Raw genomic sequence first — 18,533 nt, forward strand, 5'->3', positions numbered from 1 at the left:
AAAGACTTCCTACAAATCAATAAGGAAAAGACAACCCAATAGAAAAATGGGCCAAAAACTCCAAAAAGAAAGAAAGAAAGAAAGAAAGAAAGAAAGAAAGAAAGAAGCCCTAGGCATTTCACAAGACAGAATATCCAAATGGCCAATAAATATATGAAAAGCTGTTCAGCCTCAGTGGTCATTAAAGATATGCAAATTAAAACCACAATGAGATACCTTTATATAGTTGTAACGGTTAAATATCATTATTAAGTGTTGGAGAAGATGTTGGAGAAGATGTGGGTCACCTCGAACTCTCATATGCTACTGCTGGGCTGGTAGAAATGTTAACTTAGTACCACTTTGGAAAACTGTCTTCACAGAATCTAAAACTGAATGTTTTTATACCCTATCACTCAGCAATCCCATTAGGCATACAGCCAAGAGAAATGCAGAATTGTGCACACCAAAGACGTATAGATGCAATCGAATCTCTGGAAACTAAATATGTCACCTTGCATGGCAAAGGGGACTTTGCAGATGTGATAAAGGTGTTGAGATGGGAGATTATTCTGCATTGTTTAGGCAGGCCCGATGCAATCACAAAGATCCTTCTAAGAGGGACTCAGGAGGGTCAAAGTCAGAGAGAAGAGGTAGGGATGGAAGCAGATGTCAGAGAGGCGAAAAGATGCTGTTACTCGCTTTTAAGATGGAGAAAGGGACCGTGAGCCAAAGAACACAAGTGGCCTGGAGAAGCTGCGAAAGACAGAAATGGATTCTTTCCAAAAGGGTCCAAAAGCAACACAGCCCTGTGGACCCATTTTAGACTTCTGACCTCCAGAACAATAAGATAACAACTTTGTTACTTTAAGCCACTAAATCTGTGCTAATTTGTTACAGTGGCAATAAGAAACTAACATGTGGTCCAAACTGCCAACAGCCCAAATGTCCACCACGAGCCCAGTGTACAAATAAATGGTGGTATATTCCCCCTAATGGAAGGCTAGCCAGACATTTAAATGATCAATTATGGCTTCGAACAACAACATGATAAATTCTCACAGATGTGATCTTGAGTAAAGAAGCCAGACCTAAAAGAAGACACATCATATGATTCCATTTACATGACATTGAAAGCTGGTGCCCTCGTGGCCTTCTTGGGCGTCCCACAGACCAATGTGGAGCTGTCGAAGCGAATCGAGTTACATGGAGGCTCCAGTCGCGATGGCCCCCTGCCCTTCAGGGACTCGGCAGAGCTAACCACGGGGATAAGATAACGAGAACAAGTACTATTTGGAAATTTTTGTTTACCTTAGGGTTCTTGGCTTCTTCGACAACATCTGTATTCAGAGGCAGTCCTCCATAAAATTGAACAATAGGATAATAGGAGGAAAGGCATTCCCTTTGATTACCTTTCAGAGGTGAATAATGGGCTCGGAAAGCTCACTGTTCTGCTTTCTTTCTGAACTGCCAAGCAGGAAGCCGTCTCCAGGGTGGAGCTGGCATTTCCCCACATAATAGGGGGCCTCTCAAGAAAGAATGTAAGGGAGGTTTTGGCTGTTTTACAAGACTTCAGTCCTAAGAAGAATTCCTTAGGCTGCTGTAACAGAGGGCTTTGCAGATTAAGGGTCTTGGAACAGATCCTCCGCGGAGCAAAGCCGGGCACCGCTCCTTGACCGGCGGTGGGCAGAGCCATGGTTTACGCGGCTGGGAACGTTCCACCTGAGTCACCACATCTGAGGCGGACACGGTGATTAAGAATCTGCATGTTCAGTCCCAAACGATTTTGTACGAAAGCAAGTTTGGAGAATGAAAGCCACTGGGCATTCTGTACTTTCTTGTCTCTTTAAGATCATGCAGTGGAAGTGGCAGGTGCTGAAAAAGGCCACACGCTCAAGTGACATGGCAGCTGGCTTCCCACAAAGCAGTCCCATCTATTTAATACTGCCCATTGGCAGCTGGGATGGCACTTAAGTACTTCAGGGGGCTCCCTCTTGTGCCCATCGATCTCTTCCAGGCCCGATTTATTCTAGATTGTCAAAGTTCCACCTTAGTGCAACGTACTCTCGGGATGGGTCCAAAAGTTTCTCTTGGAGACCCGTTCCCTTTTTCCCTATGCATCTTGTGGAATATCACATTGTTCCACATTTTTACAGAAAGACCACAGAGTTACCTGTTGTGTGTGTGTGTGCTTTTTTTAATGTTTATTTCTTTTTGAGAGAGAGAGACACGGAGATACCGAATCTGAAGCAGGCTCCAGGCTCTGAGCTGTCGGCACAGAGCCTGACCTGAGGCTCAAACCCATGAACTATGAGATCGTGACCTGAGCCGAAGTCGGATGCTCAACCGACTGAGCCACCCCAGGCGCCCTTACCTGCTGTGGTTTTTTTAATTTATTTGACAGAGCGAGAACGTGGGGGAGAGGGACAGAAAGAGATAGAGAGAGAATCTCAAGCAGGCTCCATGCTCAGAGCAGAGTATACCGGAGGCTCGATCCCATGACCCTGAGATCATGCCCCGAACCAAAAGCAAGAGTTGGACACCCAACCAACTGAACCACCCAGGCGCTCCGTGTTGTGTGTGTGTGTGTGTGTGTGTGTGTGTGTGTGTGTGCATGTGTGTGCTTAATATTTGTTGTTGATGTTTTGTACAATGCTGATCCTAGACCAAATTTGTGGTGCGAGCCAGAGCCTTCCCTGGAGTTCCCCAACCTGTCAGAAGTCTCACCTCCCTATTTTGGGTCTTAAGCTCTTTGCCTAAACAAAACCCCTTGCGAGACAAAATCTGAAACTAAGTCATACCGACAGGTGTGACTGTCAACAACGACCAGCTCAACTAGTTGCCTCCATCATTTTCAAGGAGGTCAGGGTCCGAAAGCAAAGGAGTCATGCACCTCAGGGTTTTAGGGAACAGTACGCAAGAGAGTTTGTTGCTCAAAGGAGCTATCCTGGTGCCCCAGAAATCACATCAAATAGGCAAATGACAGTTTGTGATGTTCCCTGCATCTCCATTTTAATAACCATTGATTCATTAGTTGGTTCAACTCCAGGTCTCCCTCAGCCCTGAGTATAGCAACAAGCAATTTGCACACGTCACCCAAACATCAATCCCTTCCTTATGAGAAAAAGTTATATTTATAAATGGAAATGATAGGGTTTCTTTTTCTTATCTAATCTTCCAAAGTGCCAACCACAGCAAGCTGAGCATTGCAAGCTTTCAAGGGTTGTTTATGGGATAAATATTAGAATATTACCTACTAACGGGCCCCCAGTTATTGCCTTGGTGTCTATCTCAGCAACGGCGTGTTAACATACATCAGCTAAAATTTCATACATATCTGTCTGGTGGGAGAGAAGACTATGTCAAGAAAGCAGATTTTTTTCACCATATTTCACTAAGATTTCGAATTTCTCAGGAAGCCAAAAAAATGCTATTTACTTGGACTGACCCAGAATGCAACACTTTTAATACCAACTTGATATATTTATGACTTGTCTTGCAAAACCATGTCCGACTTGATTTTTAAATTGGCCTCTACATCAGCAATATTTCCCCCCGATTTCTTACTTTTAGCAATAGTATCTCTTTTTCTTGCTTTTATTGGAAATGCTCATGTTAATTCATACCAACAAATATTTATCCTTGAACCTTAATGCTTTGTTTCTAGTTTTTAAAAGGCTTCATATGATTGATTTCACCTTCACACATGCCTGTGAAATAGAAAGAGGGTTAACGAGCTGAATGTTTACCGTGAAGGAGACACCATAGTGTCTAAGCTGCTCTTAGAGACCCAGCTGCAGGGCTGGGGTGGGGACTGGGGTGGGAAATGTACAGACAGGGAGGAGTAACAGGTAGAAGCCTCAAGTAGCTCTTCGCCCCCATGGAGAGATTGCAAAATGTTAGATTGTTCCTTGTCAGTTACCTACCCCAATGCTTTTTGAGCCAGATCTGATTTTCAAAGAAAATATTTAAGAGGTGGAACAATGGCAGCCCAGAGGTTAGCACTTTGTTGCATATTGAGTTTCCCTGAATTCTTGCCAATTGTGGAAAATCCCATGGCTTTGCGTTTCCGTGGACTCTCAGTATGGATCCCCTCCTTTCACATGCCTCCCTCCCCGCTGCTTGGGACCTGGGTAGTTGCAGTAGAGATCTACACATAGAACACCCAGCAATGTCACCCTTCAAGGGAAAGAAATAACTATACAGTTAGTTTGGAAGTTGTCTAGGAACGGAGGTCACATTGCTATAGCTTTGCATAAATTGTGCCTGTGTTTTGGCAGACCGTAAGTGGGTATGAACATAACACTCTTCAGTTCATATGTGGGGTGTGGCGCTCAGAAAGTCCTATCCGAGAACACCAGCTTAATGGACCGTTTCCCGTGTTGATGTGAGGTGTGGGGGCATCCTGACCATGTATTGTACAAATTTACCACATAAACTGATAACGTCCCTTAAGCAGTTTAGCTGTGGTGTCAAGAATCATAAAAATGTTCATAATATCATAATAATATCATAAAAATCATTAAAAAAATCAAAAATCATAAAAAATTTTGTCTCATACAATAATACCCCTCACTGCTGGGGGAATTGATCCCAAGAAATGTTTAGCTGATTTTGAAGTATTTTTTTTTAATTTTTTTTTTTTTCAACGTTTTTTATTTATTTTTGGGACAGAGAGAGACAGAGCATGAACGGGGGAGGGGCAGAGAGAGAGGGAGACACAGAATCGGAAGCAGGCTCCAGGCTCCGAGCCATCAGCCCAGAGCCTGACGCGGGGCTCGAACCCACGGACCGCGAGATCGTGACCTGGCTGAAGTCGGACGCTTAACCGACTGCGCCACCCAGGCGCCCCGAAGTATTTTTACTTCAAGATGGTTTTTTTTTTTTTTTTTTTTTTGCGGTGGACTCTATGAGGAAGGATGCATATGGAAAAAGGGACATATCATCAATTATTCAGTGTTAGTAGAATAGCTATATAAATTAGAGCATGTTATCCAGTAGAATTTTATGCTGCAATTAGAAGTCGTAATTAGGTAACACCGTAGGAGAAACTTGATAATATAATACTCATTGGTAACAACAGAATGCACAATTGCTCATGTCCTATGATTAAGAATATATATATGTATATATATGTATAAAATATGTAATATATAATATATATGTTATATATTATGTATTATATATTATATGTTATATATTATATATTATATATTATATATACATATAAACAAACACACTAATGTCTGAAGAGCAGAGCCTGGAGCCTGAGAAGGAATACAGAAAATCAGAACAGATGTATTCAGACGCTAGAATTGAGGTGGGGATTTTTTTCTTTCCCCTTTTATGTTGTTATAATAAAGGTTTTGTAATAAGCAAAAATAGATAAAATGCAACATTAGAACAACTATAAGGAGAGTCAAAAGAAAAAGACAACAGATTGCTGGTCTCAGAATTTTTTGGCTCGAGTCAATTTTGTGATACGGTTGACTCTAATGCTGCTTAAGTGCCACTTGTCGTATTGGGTTTTCCAACACGAGGGAGTAGAAGACAGATTTAATTGTTTGGTGGATGTCTTTGTGGGGAGGACTTACCAGCATTCCATGTGCCTTATTATTATTATTATTATTATTATTATTATTATTATTATTATTTTTACTTTAGAGAGAGAGAGAGAATCTCAAGCAGGTTCATTGCTCAGCGTGGAGCCGACACGGAGCTCGATCCCGTGACCCCGGGATCATGACCTGAGCCCAAATCGAGAGTCAGATGTTCAACTGACTGAGCCACTTAGGCGCCCCTCCATGTGCTTTAATAAAGATGAGCCCATCATGCTTTTTCTCTCCAGACGTAGACTGTATACTGATGACCTTTATGCCATCTTGCAGTGGATGGGTAGTACAATTGTACCCTTTTTAATACCCTTTAACTGTGAAGGCATTCAGAGCATGTCACCCCAAAATATTCTACTTTGGCATGTTAATTATTTTGAGTTAAAGGCCATTGAGGGATAGCAGCTGTAAGAAAAGCACCCTGACCCTCCTTTTCTTCTTGAAAGCAGGGGATAAACTCCTGTGTGAAAGGTGTCCTTTCTGTCCCCGGAGAGAGAAGACATTCTTATCACCAGAGATGGGGAACTGGGGCTGAGAATCTGTACGAACAAACCTTGTTAAACTCACCCTTATCTTCCTAGTTACTGCTCCACAGTTTACTACCCAGGCGCAAACCTCTTTGTCTCGTCTTAGCTCCAGAAATGTGTTATTGTTCTTTGTGGAAGATGCCACGCGAGCTGGAATTCTAAGCCGCCATTTTGAGTTACTTTTCCTCTTGGTTTCTGTTGTATGATGTGTGATGCACACGTCAGTAAACTGTTTTCCTTTTGTTAATCTTTTTGTTGAAGAGTCCCAGCTGAAAACCTAAGCCAAGTAGCGGTAAAGTTTTGCCTCTCCTACCGCCACAAAGGAATCCTAGAGGAATAATTTCTTGGGAAACTTCCTGACGATAAGTAGCATGTGAAGCCAAGAAGCAGACCCAACACATGCCACAACAATACCAGTATGAATGACTATGATGTGTTTAACATGATAGGGGACAGTGCAGGAGAGAGAATTATGTGGGGAAGAACTTCAACAAAGAGAGGCACAGAGCACTTCCCAAGAGGAGAAAGCTCAGGCAGGATCCAAATGCTTGGAGTTCAGGCCATGTCCCAGTTCAGGCTGGCTCTGAAGGATGAGATGACCAGACAACTGCTTTGAAAAGAAGGGAGGGACATTATCTTGTTCCCCATTCGTTGTGTTTAGCACAACCTGACACGGAGTGAGTATTGAGTAAATGATACTGAGTGGATCAACGAATAAAAACGTGTGCTCAGGATGGACTGGCAGAGAGTGGGAGCAGGGAACGCTGGAAAGAGTTACGAGGGCCTGAACCGGGGCGGGGGTGGGGGTGGGAGTGAAGACAAGAATGGAGGGTCAAGGCTATGCAGTAGTAGAACCTGCAGAAGAATGGGAGTTGGCGGCAGGAAATGGATTCTCGCTTGAAAACCTGGGACAGGGGGAACATAGGAGGGGGAGGGGCGGCTGGAGTTGTAGCTGGAATCTTCGAGGTGTATTTGCAGTCCTGCAATATAGGCCTCCTCGGATTCGGTCTCTAAACTCATAATTGTAAGCACATTAAAATTTATTACAAGGTGCTGTTATGGCCACATGGGACCAAGAGAAAATGAGATGAGAAAAAACTGTCTCCAAGGTAAACGGGTAAAGTCGCTCAGGAAGAGGGGTGAGGAGTCATTTTATGGAAATGAAGGGGTCTAAGGAGTCCCTGAACATCTGTAAATTGTACTGATACACAATTTACATGGCCACCTGGTGGAGCTGTGCCTTTGTCCTCTTTGTCTGTTGTCAGGGGCTACCGGTCCTGGAGAGAGGACTAGCTTTGAAACAACTGATGAAATAAATTTCATTAACTTGGAAAACATAAATGGGGCCTCAGGAGACTTCTCTCTGTTTGGCCACATTTTAAGACACCATCACGTGACTCTTCCGCTTCCTGCCCTGACTGAGATGCTCTGATAGTTGTATGTTTTCACTAAAGGTATGTGTCTCATCCTAAAATACGTTCTTATATGACTAGAGATTTACTCCTCAGCCTTGGGGGTCTTTAAAAACAACAACAACAACATTGAATCCACTGTATACAGCATGAGGTCAAAGGTAATCCTGCTTTACAGATGAGAATCAGTCTGTGTTTTGTTTCCGGATGGACTAGAACCACATTCTCCAGTGTTCTTTTCTGTGTCCTCCGATTTGAATTGAAGTAAAGGTTGTCTGTTGAATAAGCAAGTCAGAGACCTCAGCTTTGAGCTAAGCCAGTGGTTCTCAAAGCCTGGCCGGGGCCCTGGACTGCCAGCAACGGCCTCATCTGGGAAGGTGCTAGAAATGCATATTCTCAGGCCCCACTCCAAACCTACTACTGCAACAGGGTCTCGGCAGCCAGGGCTCAGCAATCTGTTTCAATCAGCTCCTGGGTGATCCTGATACAAGGACCACTGGGTTACAGACTAATTAACTATATTAGGGTTTTCCAGAAAAACAGAACCAATAGGCTACATATGGAGATATATCTATGAGACGATTCATTGTAGAAATTGCCTCAGCAGTTACGGAGACTGAGAAGTCCCACGATCTGCCAGCTGAAAGTTGGAGAATCAAGAAAGCTGTGTTGGAATTCGGTCAGAATCCAAAGGCCTGATAGTCTGGGGGCCGATGGGGTAAGTCCTGATCTGAGTCCCGAAGCCCAAGAGCCAGGAGCAGCAGTGTCTGAGGCCAGGCGGAGATGGGTGTCTCAGCTCAAGCAGAGAGGCCACATTTGCCCTTCCTCCCCACCTTTTTGTTCAGTTGGGGCCCTCAGCGGATTGGTTGGACGATGCCCGCCGTGTTGGGGAGGGCAATCTACTTTATTCCGTTCACCGATTCAAATGCTAATCTCTTCCAGAAACCCCCTCACCGACACACCTAGAAATAATGTTTTACCAGCCCTCTGGGCCAGGCAAGCTGACACATAAAATTAACTGTCACCATAACTAAAACCAGTCTTTAGATCGAGCATCAGGCAAATTGATACCTTTAATTTCTTTCACTCGTTTCAATCACTGTGTCATTTTATGAATATTTTATGGGGTGCTTGGCATGTACCAGATATCACTAGACGTGCCTGGATGGGAAGGCAGTCGAGGTTCCTGCTCTTGGTAGAGCTGCAGATAAACGTACAGGAGGCCCAGTTAAAATGTGAATTTCAGATAAGTGATGAACACAATTGTTTTTAGCATAAGTATCTCCCAAATATCGCATGGGACATACTTATACTAAAAATTATTTCTTGTTTATCCGAAATTTGCATCGAACTGGGTGCTCTGTATTTTTATTTGCTGAATCTGGCCACCTTATTCTTGTGGCACTCCAATTCTGGTGGGGAATACAGACCAAAGTAAACTTATTTAACGAAGCAGTGCTTTTCAGTGGTGGTGGATACAAGTAAGAAAATATAATGGAGTAATATGGTAGACAGTGGCACTGGATAGACTGGTTAGAGAAACCCTCTCTGAGGAGCTGGGGGCCAGCTACATGTGGATCTGAGGGAGGAATATCCCCGACAAAAGGAACAATTTGGTGCAAAGTCCCTCGGGTAAGAAAGATCTTGATATGTTCTAGGAATTGGCAGAAGTCAGAGCAGAGTAGAGAACAAGAGGTATCCTCTCACTGGAGAATCTTCAAACACAGGGGAGTCCCAAGCCTGGCTTTCTGTTTTCAGATGATCTCCTAGTTTTTGCAAGGAGAATGGTTTTGCAAGAAGAAGGGATAAGAGTAGGAAGCAGGGAGGCAGGTCAGGAAGGACTTGTTGAGGTCCGGGAAGGGGATGATAATAGCTGGGACTGGGGTAGGAGTGATGGGTATGGAAGAAAGGTGCAAATTCAGGATCTGTTTTGGAGAGGAAGTGACAGCACTTGCTAACAGATGGCACGTGGTGGGTGGAGGAAAAGGGGAACCACATGGGTGAAGGTCCTCGTCACTGAGATGGAAAAAGACTAGGGACGGGTGGGTTTCAGTCAGGGGAAATTGAATTTCGTTTTGGACAGGTTGCATTTAAGCAATCGATCAGATATTCAAGTTGGGAATTCGAATGGATCATTTCAGGCCTAGAGATTTGCGATCTATCAGCATATACATGGTATTTAAACTATGGAACTGATTAATATTACCTGGGGAGTGACTGCAGATAAAGAGAAAAGGGACCAGGGTGAAACAAGGCACTGCCATGCTTAGAGGTCAGACAAAGTCAGGTAGATTTGGAGATTCAGTGAGGAGACAATAAGGAAGTCCCAGGAGGAAGTACCACCACTTTGTTGAATGAAAGACTATCACAGCTTGATCAGATGCAATTACAAATTATGTGTATCATGAACAATTTCAAAGAAATTTTTGCTCCATTTGGTTTTTCTTTAAAACAGTGGCTGAAAAAAAACAACAACCCCAAACTCATAACATGAAATCTATTTTCTTTAAGTGTGCAGTGTTGTTAACTACATGAACACTGTTATGCAGGAGATGGCTAGAGCTTCGTGTTTGCACGGCTGAAACTGTATCCATTGAATAACAACTCATTTCCCTCCGACTCCACCTTAGCTCCTAGTAACCACTATCATATTCTGCACCTCTGTGAGCCTGGCTACTTTAGGTACCTTACATGAGTGGAATCTTGCAGTGTTTGTCCTTCTGTAACTGGCTTATTCCACTTAGCATCATGTCCTCCATATTGCCATGTATGGCAGGATTTCCTTCTTTAAGAAAATTTTTTTAATGTTTATTTAGTTTTGAGACAGAGACAGAGCATGAACGGGGGAGGGTCAGAGAGAGGGAGACACAGAATTCAAAGCAGGCTCCAGGCTCCGAGCTGTCAGCACAGAGCCCGACGTGGGGCTCGAACTCACAGACCGTGAGATCATGATCTGATCCGAAGTCGGATGCTTAACCGACAGAGCCACCCAGGCGCCCCTCCTTCTTTTTTATAGGGCTGAATAATATTCCATTGTAAGTGCGTACTACATATTTATCCACGTCTCTGTTAATGGACATTTGAGTTTCCACCTCTTGGCTATTATGAATAATGTTTCAGTGAATATGGGTATGCAAATATCTCTTTGAGATCCTCTTTTCAATTCTTTTGGATAAATACCCAGAAATGGGATCTCTGGATCATATGGTAGTTCTATTTTTAATTTTTGGAGGAACTTCTATCCTATGTCCCTAGTGGCTGCACGACTTGACATTTCCACCAATAGTGCACAAGGCTTCTGGTTTCTCTACATCCTTGCCAACTCTGGTTATTTTCTCTTTGCTTTACAATGGCCATTAAAACAGGTGCGAGGTGATAGCTCATCGTGGTTTTGATTTGCATTTCTCTGATGATTAGCGATGCTGACCATCTCTTCATATACCTGTTGACCATTCATATGCTTTCTATTAGAGAAATGTCTATTCAAGTCCTTTGCCCATTTTTAATTGGGTTATTTTCTTCCATTGAATTTCAGGAGTTCCTTATATGTTTTGGATCTTAACCCCTGTATATGGTTTGCACACGTATTTTCCCATTCTGTAGGTTGCGTTTTCGCTCTGTGAACGATTTCCATTGCTACGCAGAAGCGTTTCAGTTTACTGTCATGCCACTTATCTATTTTTGATTTTGTTCCTTGTGCTTTTGCTGTCATATCCAAGAAATCATTGCCAAGACCGTTTGGTTTTTTAATATTAAGAGTAAGTGCATTATTTTTCCTATGGTGCAGTGCTCCTCCAAAACTTGTATTTACATTTTACCTGCAAAAACAAATCATTTTATTTTTAATGATGACCTTTTGACCTGAATTCACAAAGGAATTAGCAATAAAATAACATCATGTATTTCACCTTTAGCAGAATAAACCTCCCCAAACTTTACACCGATTCCATGACTTGTAAGAAACAACAAATAAATGCCATTACTGGGCTGACCTGCCTTTCTTTTTGAAACATCCGATGATGCGCATATCAAACCACTGTCACCAGCCCTTTGCAAAGTCCTGTTGCTGCTAATGGAGCCAACACAAAGAGCGATTGCCTCAGGTCTCCTATCTGTGAGAGAATTTGAAATAAAAAAGAGCAAGATGAATTTAGGAGAACAGTTATTTGATATAAACAAACACTCACACCACAGAGTGATGTGCAAATGACAGCTACACATGTCAAATTGTTGTCTGTGGGAATAGCTACTTAACTTCTTAAAATAAATGCTACCTTGAAAGAGACGCTGCTATTTCTTGAGCAGTGCCTTCTGGTTTTCCTGTGATCAGTGACAGAACAACAGCTCCCATGGTGGATGTAAATATCAACAAACATCTTGACCAAGCCATTTAAAGGGCCCACTTCCAGTATTGCTATGGGGACAGATGCTTCTTATTCTGGTCCCCATGCATTACCTGCTTGTTTTCTCTGAAAGCTTCTAGGAGTTTTTTGTTGTTTTTTTTTTTAACCCCTCGTGTTTTCCTTTTACAATATTATATAGCTTGGTGTGTGTGTGTGTGTGTGTGTGTGTGTGTGTGTGTGTGTGTGTGTGTTTTCATTCTAGGTGCTCAGCGGACTCTTTAAATCTATCAAGGCATGTCTTTAAATTCTAGAGAAAATGTTTCTTTCTGCAGTTAATATTGCTCATTGCCTACCTAGTACATCTTTTCTTCTTTATTACTAGCAGAGTATCTCTACACAGGACGGCCAGTGCCTAACTGGAGTTTCCCAGCCACCCTCACTGGTAGATGCAGTCATGTGACACAGTTCTGTCCAATGAGGTGTCAGCTGCTGTCACAGCGTGAGAGATTTTGCCCCTCTTCTTCCGCGAGGCACACCATCGCAAGGCCTGAAATAGGAAAAGGGTTGGCAGAAACCGGCCAATTCCCCCAGGGCCACTTCACCGCACAGCTCCAGGGAGCCCCATTCACGCTCAGTATACGGAATGAAGGCTCCCTAGAGTCCGCAATACGGTGTCCCTACAGAGAAAGCAGTGCCGCACTGTGGTGTTGGGAGGCGTGGGCAAGTGGGTGCAGGTGGTCTGTCCGATAGGATCCCTGGGAGCCCTACTGTTTTCAGAAGGGCTTTGTATTCTTGCCCTATGCTGTGCTTCCTGTCCCCTGGATCAGAATATCTCGGGCTCACCTTCAGACAAGAGCAGATCTATCATCTGCTGGATGATAAAGGGGCAATAAATAGCCCCTGACTGTGTGGGGCAAGGAGGAAGGTCTGAGTCTAGCTCCTTCTCATACAGACTTATGAGCGACTCCTCGTGGTTTTAGCCCCATCCTGACCCCTGCATTCAGAGATGTCTGGTGCTTCCAAACCCTCAGCCTCTTGAGGATCCATGATGGTTTCAATGTATGTTTGTTGGCTTCTCTGGGTGTAGACTTTTGGCAGAATGGAGAAAACTAAAACAAAAGTAGACGCCCTTTGTCCAACCACTTTACATCTTCCAAAAACGTGTTGATATTCTTTGCATTCCCTCTCCCATTCACTTCCTCCTATCTTATTCCTTTGTTGCTGCCTTAGTGGGTTTGGAGGGGGAGGAGAGATGCATTCAATCTGCAGAGTTAACGGGAAGTTGACAGCCGTAGCTGAGAAGACAAACCTGGGCGAGTCTACGCTAAGAAATCTCAGGCTTTTAGTTCACATCCACACCCATACGGATTATTAAAAGAATTGCAGGTTAGAAAGAAAAGCATTGATCTACTTCGCAGTTTTATCTAGAGATGCCTAAATCTAACTAAACAAATATCTCAAATAGTTACCAAGTTTCCTCTTGAATGACCAATAAAGCAGCTGCAGATGGTTACAATAATAAGAACCATTCACTCTACTCAGCACTATCAGACTCCCAGCCCATTGTCTTTCCAGGCCATTGTCTTTCCGTTAGACCGCGTTGCCTCTCACAGATGCCGCTGCTGGAAAAGTTGCAGATACGGAGTATGATAGCTGACACTTGCACAACGCTTCGTATGTGCCCAGAACTTCTCGCATTTTCATCCTCACAACCGTCATTGCCTGCAGTGACTGTGGATTATGACCCCAGGCAGGATAATAAGGCACGGAGCAATTAAGCATCTTGTACAAGTCACGTGGCTAGAAGAGTTCAAATAGAATGAATAGTTCAAAGCCAGGATTTGAACCAAAGAAGTCCTACTCCAGAGCCTTCGTTTGTATGACTGCGTAAGGATAAAAATATCGAAGGTACATGATCATCTATAAATTCAAAAGCACTTTCACATTCTCTCAGTTGATCCTCAACATTCCCCTGCGTGGTTGAGAAAACTAAAGCTTCTGGCCTGAGATAGTAATAGTAAGGTAACTTACTATTTTACCTAGAGAAACACGGATGAGCTGTGTTTTTAAGATTTCTAGAGCTTTGTAGCCCTGAGCTCAGCTACTTCGCTGGTTCATTTTGATGATTAGGAACATTCATTTACACAAAATTCCAAGAAGAGGCATTAGAAGGGTAATAGAAGTATTCAAATGCGAGTTGCAAATTGTGGGCTCAGACCTCAGAGAGCATTTTCCCATGGAAATAACGTGAGTCATGGTGAGTAGGTGCAGAAGGGCTAACCCACAAATACCAGAATATTTCTCACTGTTGCCACAGTAACTGCAACACTCCGGGGCCTGGGTGGGGAGCAGCCCAGCCCAGAAGGGGGGGTTTGGGGGCAGCGGCGGTGTCCCTCCCTGGAGGTACGAGGCCTGGAGGTGAAGAGGTATCTCCAGGGGCGAATGCAAAGGCCAGTTGTAAGCTGAGTGTTTGTAAAGTGGGAATGGCTGGGCACACTTTATACATAGGACTCCACCCAAACCCGTGCCACTTAAGTACAAGGGAGTAAAAATTGCCGTTTAATCCAAGAGACTTCCTGGAACAACACACACTCCCCATCTAAGGGCTCCTGTCATGGGAACCTGAGTTTCTATGCTTATTGAACCAAGGGTGGACGGAAGTCAAATGACAGGCCAGCTGAGAGCCCTTTGTAAGACACTATGTCCAAATGAGTCCGATTTCCTGAAAAAGTTCTGCTTTCTCTCTAGCTGTTGGGCACCTAGTTTTACTCTTAACTTACAGATCTTGTATAGAGGCCCTTTTTCTCCCAGGGTGACATTAGAAGACTCATATTCTGAGTTAATGTGATCAGTCATTTTTAATGAAAGCCTTCTGTGTTTTACCAGATTCCAAATTAGGGATCTTTTTGGGGATAAAGCATTTGGCAGCTTGACCCAGAATAAGAGCTGGGCATTATTATGCCTTAATTAATTATAATCATTATAACCATAATAATCATTCATTCATTCAATTACTCATCTATTTCCTTCACTCATTCTAAAAATTATGTGAGGTGACCCAATGTAATAATGATGATGATCTGAGTCCATGAATTTGTTGGATCTCCTGCAATTGTAGAAGGTAAACATTTCTATGCAGAGGGCTGGTTTTTCCTCTTGCCAGTGATCAGAGACTGTTTTCTTTTATTTTTTGTATTGTGTTTTTTCTTGGAAGAAATTAAACAGGTCTTACAATCCAACCTGCCTCCTGGCCACAAAGTATCCCTGCTATTTATTATCAGAGAGACTCTGATAAGAGAGCAGCCGTGTTAAGGGGAGCCCGGGTGGCTCAGTCAGTTATGTGTCGGACTTCAGCCCAGGTCATGATGTCGCGGTTTGTAGGTTCGAGCCCTGTTTCAGGCTCTGCATTGACAGCTCAGAGCCTGGAGCCTGCTTCAGATTCTGTGTCTTCCTCTCTCTCTGCCCCTCCCCTGCTCGCGCTCTGTCTCTCTGTGTCTCAAAAATAAATAAGCATTTAAAAAATTTTTTAAAAAAATAATAAAACAGCAGCCATGTTAAATTCTGGAAGATTTGTGATGAACAGAGGCTAGGTCAGGGACCAAGGATCAACACAACCGTCAGGACCCTGCAGCTGGAATGTTGGGAGACTGTAGTACCTTCTAGTGTCCTAGAGTAAGCAAAATCTACTTGCGGGATTTTTCTTATTCTGACCTCAAAACAAACGAGGAAAAACAATCGCATTTGAATGACCTCCGTGTCGGGAGCCAGTCAAATCGAGGGCTCCACAGCCCCTCCTTCCAAGATTAGGATGCTCGGTGATAAGTCTTTATTCTGGTCCAGGCCACCCTTCCATCGTCACAACACCAGCTCTACTAGTGATAGTTGGTTGGCTTCCCAAAGGGAGACAAATTCTCCTTTTATTCATTTACTAAGAAAATAGAGGCCATTACCAAAGCTTGTTTCCCTCTTCTTCTTACCCTTCCAGCTATACAGTGCTCTACATCTAAAATCCAACCTGCTGGGGCCCCTGGTGGCTCAGTCGGTTGAGCGACTGACTCTTGATTTTGGCTCAGGTCATTATCCCAGGGTTGTGGGATCGAGCCCTGGGTCAGGTTCCACACAGAGCATGGAGCCCGCTTAAGAGTCTCTCTCTGTGTCTCTGTCTCTCTTTCTTTCTACCTTTGTCTCTCTGCCCCACTTGTGAGCGCTCTCTCTCTCAAGTAAATAAATAAATAAAATCCATCCTGTCTTCTATTTTTGGTTCAAGGTCAACTTTTCCACCTATGTTTTGATCCTCTATTCTTTTTTTTTTTAACTTTTTTTTTAATGTTTATTTATTTTTGACAGAGAGACAGACAGAGCATGAGCAGGGGAAGGGCAGAGAGAGAGGGAGACACAGAATCAAAAGCAGGCTTCAGGCTCTGAGCTGCCAGCACAGAGCCCGATGCGGGGCTCGAACTCACAGACTGTGAGATCATGACCTGAGCCGAAGTCGGACGCTCAACCGACTGAGCCACCCAGGTGCCCCTTGATCCTCTATTTTTTTGGCAACTGGGACACTTTTTGCATTGAATGAAATTCCCATAACACGAAATTATCCGTTTTAAAGTGAACAATTACTGGCATTTTGCACACTCACAATGTTGTGCAACAGTTCCTTCTATCTAGTTCCAAATCGTTCCATCATCCCAAAAGTAAAACCCTGTACCCATTAAGAAGTCACTCCCGATTTCCGTGTCCTCCTAGCCCTGGGCAACCACTGATCTTCTTTCTGGCTGTATGAATTTACCTCTTCCAGATCTTTCATATACATGAAATCATATTATAAGTGACCTTTTGTGTCTGGCCTCTTTCACTTGGCATACTGTTCTCGAGGTTTATTCATTTTTGTTTTTGTTGGTTTTTTTTTAAGTTTATTTATTTATTTTGAGAGAGAGAAAGCATGAGTCAGGAGGGGCAGAGAGAGGGAGAGAAAGAAAGAATCCCAAGCAGGTTCCACACTGTCAGCGAAGACACCAACGCAGGGCTCGAACTCATGAACCGTGAGATCCTGACCTGAGCCGAAATCAAGGGTCGGACACCTAACCGACTGAGCCACCCAGGCATGCCATGTATCAGTACTTGGTTTTTACTGGCTGGATAATATTCCATTGCATGGCCGTCCCTCAGTTTATTTATGCATTCGTTCATTGAGGAACACTTATGTTGCGTCTGCCTATTTACTATCATGAGCAATGCGGCTGTGAACATTCAGGTACAGTAAGTAGGTGCTTTCAGTTCTTCTGGGCATAGACGTAGAAGTGGCATTGCTTTGTCCTATGATAATTCTATGCTTCACTTATCGAGGGGCCACCAAAATGTGGTTCCTCCCAAGCCTCCTCCTTCCCAGGCTTTCAGGTCTGTCCGCCACTTGCCTGGCCCCGCATCCCTTACCCCGGGCATCTACGAGCAATTTTTCCTCTTTACGTGCTTCTGCCTCTTTTGTGATGTCAATCAACCATGTACTGGATTTTGCTCAGTCATTTCCTTTCTCTAATTTTTCCTCAAGATTCTTCTCTCCTCTGGTATCTTCCCTTAGGTGAAAAATAATTCCATTCTCACCCATCTAGAAAGCAAATCATCTCCGTCCAATTTCTCTTCTCTAAAGAGTTGTCTACATTCTCTCTCTCCGCTTCAACTTCCTGTCACCCCTTAAATGCCCATGTTCTGGTTTCTATGAAAGCTCTGCTCCCTGAAGACCGCACGTGACTTCCCAATCGCTCTCAGCAGCGTCTCACTCCTCTTCTTGCCCCGTTATTGTTCCTTGTTAACCTATCCCTCCTTCCTTGACACTTGCCCCCCTTGACTTCCGTGACACTTGCTCATTTGTGATTCCTGACTTTTATGATGATTCCTTCTCTTCTGTAGGCTTGACTCTCTCCACTCAGTCCTTAAACTCCAGGGGTCCTCCAGGGCTTAATCCTTCACCCACAGTCCTTGCTACACTCTCTCTAGGTGACCTCATCCACACTCATTGTTTCGACGTTGTCTACGCACGGATAACTCCCAAATCTCTTTCTCTAGCACTTTTGTCCCCACCTTGAAGAGGACTCAGCTATCCTATTGCCTATTTGAGGGCTAGATTATTCCACATTTCACAAATGCTAAAACAGAGCCTAAACTATATCTTCCTCCTATGTTCTTTTTTTTTTTTCTAATGTTTATTTATTTTTGAGAGACAGAGAGAGACAGAGTGGAAGCAGGGGCAGAGAGAGAGGGAGACACAGAATCAGAAGCAGGCTCCAGGCTCCGAACTGTCAGCACAGTGACGTGGGGCTTGAACCTGCAAACCAGCGGGATCATGACCTGAGCTGAAGTCAGATGCTCAACCGAATGAGCCACCCAGGCGGCCCTCTCCTACGTTCTTGATCACAGAGGCGAACACCACTTGTCACTAGGCCAGAAACCTGAGTGTCATTCTAAACTCCTTCCTGTCCCGTACCATCAACACCCAAGCAGTCACTCAGTATTTCTCAAGGTGGTCCAGTTTTCTCCATCCTCATTGCCAATGTCCCCGTCCAGGCGGGCATCATTCTCTCTGGGACCACTATGTCTGAATCCTCACCAGTGTCTCCTCCTCAGTCTTATCATCCTCTAATTCTTTTCTTCTGCCATAGCCCC

The sequence above is a fragment of the Panthera leo genome, chromosome D3 (genome assembly GCF_018350215.1).
Source record: "Panthera leo isolate Ple1 chromosome D3, P.leo_Ple1_pat1.1, whole genome shotgun sequence".
NCBI classification, from domain to species: domain Eukaryota; kingdom Metazoa; phylum Chordata; class Mammalia; order Carnivora; family Felidae; genus Panthera; species Panthera leo.